This window comes from Cebus imitator, unplaced genomic scaffold (assembly GCF_001604975.1).
Source record: "Cebus imitator isolate Cc_AM_T3 unplaced genomic scaffold, Cebus_imitator-1.0 Scaffold406, whole genome shotgun sequence".
NCBI classification, from domain to species: domain Eukaryota; kingdom Metazoa; phylum Chordata; class Mammalia; order Primates; family Cebidae; genus Cebus; species Cebus imitator.
The window spans coordinates 834,943-841,640 of record NW_016107721.1 but is presented as its reverse complement, the minus strand read 5'-3'; the positions used below and the strand labels follow the sequence as shown (position 1 = coordinate 841,640).

Sequence of the window (6,698 nt, the reverse complement as noted above, 5' to 3'; positions counted from 1 at the left end):
CACCACCATGCCCAGCTAATTTTTTTTGTATTTTTAGTAGAGATGGGGTTTCACTATGTTGGTCAGGCTAGTTACGAACTCTTGACCTCAGGTGATCCACTTGCCTTGGACCCCCAAAGTACTGGGATTACAGGCGTGAGCCACCGCCCCCGGCCGATTTTGGGGCAGTTTCTTAAATGACTTTCTGGTGCTAAAAATGATGGTGAAGGGCAAAGGTATACCCAGCTACCCTCTGGGCACTCCCTTGCTTGTACTTGAGTACTGGGCTGGCTAGACTCAGACACACAGGCTTGGACACACACGCACACACACACCCCTGTCCCATATCTTTAGTCTTTGCTTGCTCTTTCGCCTGTTTCAAATATCCTTTCCACCTTACTCCACACAGCTGACTATTACTTAATTATGGGAATTCAGCTTAAGGACCACTTCCTCAACCCCAAGCTGAGCTAATGTTTTCACAGCACCAGGGTTGAGCACCATCCTAGACTATTACATAAAAATGGCCTGGTAATACAGCTTCTCCACTGGACCAAAAGTCCCTGAGGATGGGGCCCACGTTTGGCTCCCTGTGGTTCTCAGAGTCTTACCGCATGTCTGCTGCACTGCAGGTGCTCAGTGCAGGCTTGTCGCTCTGTCCAGCGATTGTGTTCTCAGCCTCCAGGTGGCCTCTTCCTTGTAGCATGGCCAGATTCCCATCACGCAGACTCATTACATCTGCGCCAGGGTTTGTAAGTTTGCTGCTTATCTGAGGTTCATCTGCAAGAAGCTGTAATTGAAACAGCTTCCAGGGTGGAAATATCACTTCTAGAATTTAATTTTTGAGCTTACAGCCTGGATTGTTCAAGCTGATTACAGGTAATGGTTGGAGTGTGGGTGTTCCCCGTGTTGAATCCAGATGGGTGTGTTTACTAGGCTGAGAAATGTTAATCCTGTCTTTGACCTAGAAATGTCTCGCATTCACTTTGGAGGGAAACAGAAAAATAAAGTAGTACAGCCAGCCAGGCTCAGTTATGTTTCCCTTAAAGAATGTTTTTTTAAAACAAGGCGGGGAAAGGGTCTGCCAGTTCTAACCTGGGGCTGTTGGGGGGACCTTTGCCCGAAAGGAGGTAGTGTACAGCTATCATTGATTTTGAAAGTTCAGAAGAAACATTCTGGGTAGTCAGTCTTTAGTATCATTACAAGGCTGGCCAAATAACCATGGGCCTGAATGCTGACAGGTGCGTGCTTGGGGCTAAAGAACAGAGATCTGAATCTGTTCTCCTCTGAAGGCCATATGTAAGTGTGTACATGAAGCCAAATGACAATGAGAAGAGCCTGCACATTTACTGAGCACTGGCTTCTTGCCAAGCATTATACTAAGTACTTTACATTTTTTATATCCTTTGAGGTGGATATCACTGCTACTAACCCCATTTACAGTTGAAGAAACCAAGATTCAATGAGTGACCAGCCCAGAGCAGCAGGGCTCCTATATGCTTTGCGAACACTTTTGCAACTTTAAATTATTATTATTATTTTTTTGAGATGGAGTTTCGCTCTTGTTGCCCACACTGGAGTGCAATGGCTCAATGCAACCTCTGCCTCCCAGGTTCAAGCAATTCTCCTGTCTCAGACTCCGGAGTAGCTGGGATTATAGGCACCCGCCACCACGCCCGGCTAATTTTGGATTTTTAGTAGAGACGGGAGTTTTTCCATGTTGGTCAGGCTGGCCTCAAACTCCCGACCTCAGGTGATCTGATTACAGGTGTGAGCCACTGCATCCAGCCAACTTTAAATGATTTTTAACCCTGTCACGTGCTGGTACTTCAACCAGCCCAGCTGGCGTGTGGTCCCTCCTGTCCTGTGTAGTGAAGACCCAAGATCCTCTGGCAAGTTCTCCCCAGGCAGCAGGGCAGTGGGGCCCATTTGTCCCTAATAAACGTTTCTTCCATGCAGCAATCAACCCCTCAAGAAAAAAAGACAACAGCTTCAGTAATTAAATAGGCGACCAGCAACCTGCCTGCCCAGCTGGAGCTCTCTGAGACTTTGTTTTTGTTTTGTTTTGTTTGTTGTTGTTGTTTGTTTTTCTGAGACAGGGTCTGTTGCACATGCTGGAGTGCAGTGGTGCAATCTCGGCTCACTGCAACCTCCACCTCCCAGGTTCAAGCAGTTCTCCTGCCTCAGCCTCCCAAGAAGTGGGGACTACAGGTGCACGCCACCACGCCTGGCTAATTTTTGTATTTTTAGTAAAGATGGGGTTTCACCATGTTGACCAGGCTGGTCTCAAACTCCTGACCTCAAGTGATCCTCCTGCCTCAGTCCTCCAACGTGTTGGGATTACAGGCCAGCGCACCCGGCCTGAGACTTTGTCTTCAGTTACAAGTGCAATGAGCAACGAGGGGAAGGAAGAGAGCTTTTTGAAGCCATGTGACCCTGGCATGTATTTCTGGGTCTCCTGTAGCACCTTTCCACAGATGCTCAAGAGACAGGAGAGGAGGGAAGAGCCTCCCTGTCTCAGTCAAGAGTGCCACCTTGTGATGCCAGTCCAGAAGAGAGAACTGAGCATCCCTTTGGCCCCTGAGCTCAGCCCTGTGAATCATCCCCACAGCCCCTCCCCTGCAGTAGGCTCTGTTTGTGGTGCTCTGTAATTAGTTAATGAACTATCTGAATGATATTTCTGTAGTCATTCAACCAGCCCCATCCTCAGGGTGGTAATTGTATTTGAGGTTATTTAAAAACATTATTGTATCCAAATAGAGTTTACATCAGCAGACAGCATGATTAGTAATCCTGCTATCCATGGTGTTTCTAAATTGTGCTATAAACTGCCTGATGAGTCGTGCAAAAATGGCTGGAACCAACGAAGAACAGTGGGGCTTCTCTGGCAAAAACAACCAACTGTCTAAGGAGAGAAGTAGTAAAAGCAACTTGTGTCTAGAACCCAGCTGACTTCAGTTTAGAGCAGATTGCTTTCAAGAGGCCCTCCACTAATCTGGTCATCATCTTTGGATGTGAACTAACTCTTCATTATCTTTACAAGAAAATACTTGGACAGGAGTGGAGGGTTGGACTGAAGAGTGGCAGGAGCTGCTTCACTTCGTCTGTAGTTTCCTGGAGCTGCCTTGCTCCTCCTCAGGAAATTTGCCGGGAGGAGCTCTCCTGCTTCCAGACCCCACTGCAAAGGTGTTTCGTGATCTGCAGGAGCAGACTCCAGCAGCATCCCTTGGGGCTGAATGTGCAGTGGGTGACTCCCCTCCTGACCCAACAGATCTAAGACGAGAATGATCAGTACAGCCTTTTGGCCAGCCTTGACAACGTTAGGAATCTCTCTACGATCTTGAAAGCTGTTCATTTCCGAAAATATGCCACGTGTTTTGCAACTAAAAATGGAATCAAAGTAACAGTGAAAAATACAAAGTGTGTGCAAGCAAATGCTTTTATTCAGGCTGGAATATTTCAAGGGTTTAACGTTCAAGAAGAGTCTATTACTTTTCGAATTCATTTAACAGTCCTTTTAGACTGTTTATGTGTTTTTGGATCAAGTCCTGTACCAGGGACTTGAACTGCACTTCTGATGTGTTACCAAGGTTATGGTTACCCTTTGATGCTGTTCCTGGAAGAAGGAGGAGTGGTGGCAATCTGCAAAATCAATAAGCAGGAACCTGACGAGACCCAGGACTTTGATTTCTGCAGCACCAATGTTATTAATAAAATTATTCTGCAGTCAGAGGGGCTCCGTGAAGCCGTTTTCTGAATTGGATATGATGAGTGAAGTCCTACAAATTACCATGTCTCCTGACAAGCCTTATTTCAGGTTATCTACTTTTGTAAATGCAGGAAATTCCCACCTTGATGGTCCCAAAGATTCTGATTTAATGGAAGCATTTCATTGTAATCAGACCCAAGTCAACAGCTACAAGATTTCCTTACTGAAATCCTCTACAAAGGCGTTAGTTCTGTCTTGTAAGCTATCTATTCGGACAGATAACCAAGGCTTTCTTTCATTACAGTATATGATTAGAAATTAAGATAGACAAATAAGTTTTGTGGAATACTACTGCTGCCCTGATGAAGAAGTTCCTGAATCTGAGTCTCAAGTATGACAATTCACTGATATTTATGTGTACGTTCATGTTAGATGAAGTTCTCATTCTGAGTACAGTACTCTTTATAATTTCATATTGGATTTTCTTTTCTTTTCTTTTCTTTTCTTTTGAGATAGAGTCTCGCTCCAGCCCAGGCTGGAGTGCAATGGCATGATCTTGGCTCACTGCAACCTCTGACTCCCAGGTTCAAGTGATTCTCCTGCCTCAGCCTCCCAAGTAGCTGGGATTACAGGCACGCGCCACCACGCCCAGCTAATTTTTTGTATTTTTAGTAGAGACAGGATTTCACTATGTTGGTCAGGCTGGTCTCGAACTCCTGACCTCAGGCAATCCATCCTCCTTGGCCTCCCAAAGTGCTGGGATTATAGGCGTGAGCCACCGCACCTGGCCTCATATTGGATTTTCTATAGAGAATAAACATGGGGAATATAGGAGCAAGGTCCGTGTTCCCTAACAGGTGCTTTGTGTTTTGTAAATATGTTTTGTAGAGGAGAGGGCATGTTAATAAATGTTTTCATGTAGTTGTGGATTATTCAGGACTGTCCCATAATTCTGTCTTTTGAACTCATGGGAATGATTGTGAGCCAAGATGAATAAATTATATGTTCTATTTCAGTAGAACATTTCAAGATTCTAAAGACGTAAGGTTTGATACAGCTACCTGAAATGTTCTTTCATTTATTTACTGTTAGAAAAAGCAAAGGCACATGGGCATTGCTTATTTGTTTGAATTCTAGAGACTAGATCTTAAAGCAGTGCTTCTCAAAGTGTTGTGCCCACAGTAGCATCAGAACTACCTGCAAAGTTGTAGCAAACTCTGGGGAGGAGGCCAGCATTCTATAGCTTAACAAGTTTCCCCAGGAGATCCTGATGCATGCTAAATTTTGGGAACCACTGTTTTAATGGAAAAATTTTTTTTGAGATGGAGTCTGGCTGGAGTATAGTGACAGGATCTCACCTCACTGCAACCTCCGCCTTCCAGGTTCAAGCAATTCTCCTGCCTTAGCCTCCTGAGTAGCTGAGATTACAGGCATGCGCCACCACACCTGGCTAATTTTTGTATTTTTGGTAGAGATGGGGTTTCATCATGTTGGTCAGGCTGGTCTCAAACTCCTGACCTCGCGATCCGCCTACCTCGGCCTCTCTCGTGGTGGTGCATGCCTGTAATCCCAGCTACCCAGGAGGCTGAGGCAAGAGAATTGCTTGAACCTGGGAGGCGGACATTGCAGTGAGCCGAGATTGCACCACTGTACTCCAGCCTGGGTGACAAGAGCGAAACTCCATCTCCAAAGAAAAAAAAGCTTTTAGTACAACACCCAGGACAAGGCCACTGCCCAGTCCCAGGTGTTAGGGTTTTAAAAGTTTCTGCATAGTATTTTAGTTATTTCTGTACATATTTTTATTCCCTATAACCTCACAGCAGAGGTGATACGTACATGTTTTAATGCTCCTACTAGATCATAAATTCCCTGAAGGCAAGATTAATGTTTGCTTCCTTTCTATGTCTTCATGCTTCTTATACATGGTAGAAACTCAGTAAATATTTGTTGAATAAATGAACACTATATTTAAGTGAAATATATTTTTTCACTGTATTTAAGTGAAAAAAATTGCAAAATGTACTTTAGCTATGCATTAATGCAAAAGTTCTCAAGATAAAGTTAATTTGTAGCTGTAAGTATACCTGAGATCTAGAATGATATATCCATGTCAATTGCTAAGAGAGTCAAATGGGATGTGTATGAAAACCTCCTCAAAAATGGTAACATTAGGACCAGGCATGGTGGCTCATACCTGTAATCCCAGCACTTTTTGGGGGCCGAGATGGGTGGATCACTTGAGGTTAGGAATTTGAGACAAGCCTGGCCAACATGGTGAAACAACATCTCTACTAAAAATACAAAAACTAGCTGTGCATGGTGGCACACACCTGTAATCCCAGCTACTCGGGAGGCTGAGGCAGGAGAATCACTTGAGTCCTGGAGGCGGAGGTTGCAGTGAGCTGAGATGGCACCACCGTACTCCAGCCTGGGCAACAGAATGAGACTCCTGTTTATCTCAAAATAAAATACAATTAAAATTAAAAATGGTAACACAGCAAACATAGGTAATGTGCTATTGGTTTATATAAAATACATATGTGTGTGTGTGTATATATGTGTATATATATATATATATATAGAGAGAGAGAGAGAGAGAGAGAGAGATTTCTTCTTCTATGCTTCTAGTGGAGCAGCTGCTAATTCCAGGGCATAAACTACCCCTAGTATGTAGACCGGCCACCAGTCATATGAGTCAACAGTAAGCAACTAGCAAGTGCTTATATACAAGTGAATACAAGGAATTTTTGTTGTAAAAAAACAAAAAAGTAGATTAGTTATCTATTGCTGCCTAATACTTTATTCCAAAACTTAGCTGCAGGAAACAACAGCCAACATTTACCATCTCACAGGGTTTCTTTTTTTTTTTTTTTTTTTTTATACGGAGTTTTCCTTTTTTTTTTCTTTTTTTTGTTGAATGGGCCTTTCTGTGTTCACCGCAACCTCCGCCTCCTGGGTTCAGGCAATTCTCCTGCCTCAGCCTCCTGAGTAGCTGGGATTACAGGCACGC

The 6,698-nt window shown here is 44.1% G+C and overlaps 1 pseudogene; it reads left to right on the top strand.

The window, feature by feature from the left end:
* LOC108289565 overlaps positions 1-4,085 on the top strand; it is a 13,023-nt pseudogene extending 8,938 nt beyond the window's left edge.
* Positions 4,086-6,698: the final 2,613 nt, after the last annotated feature.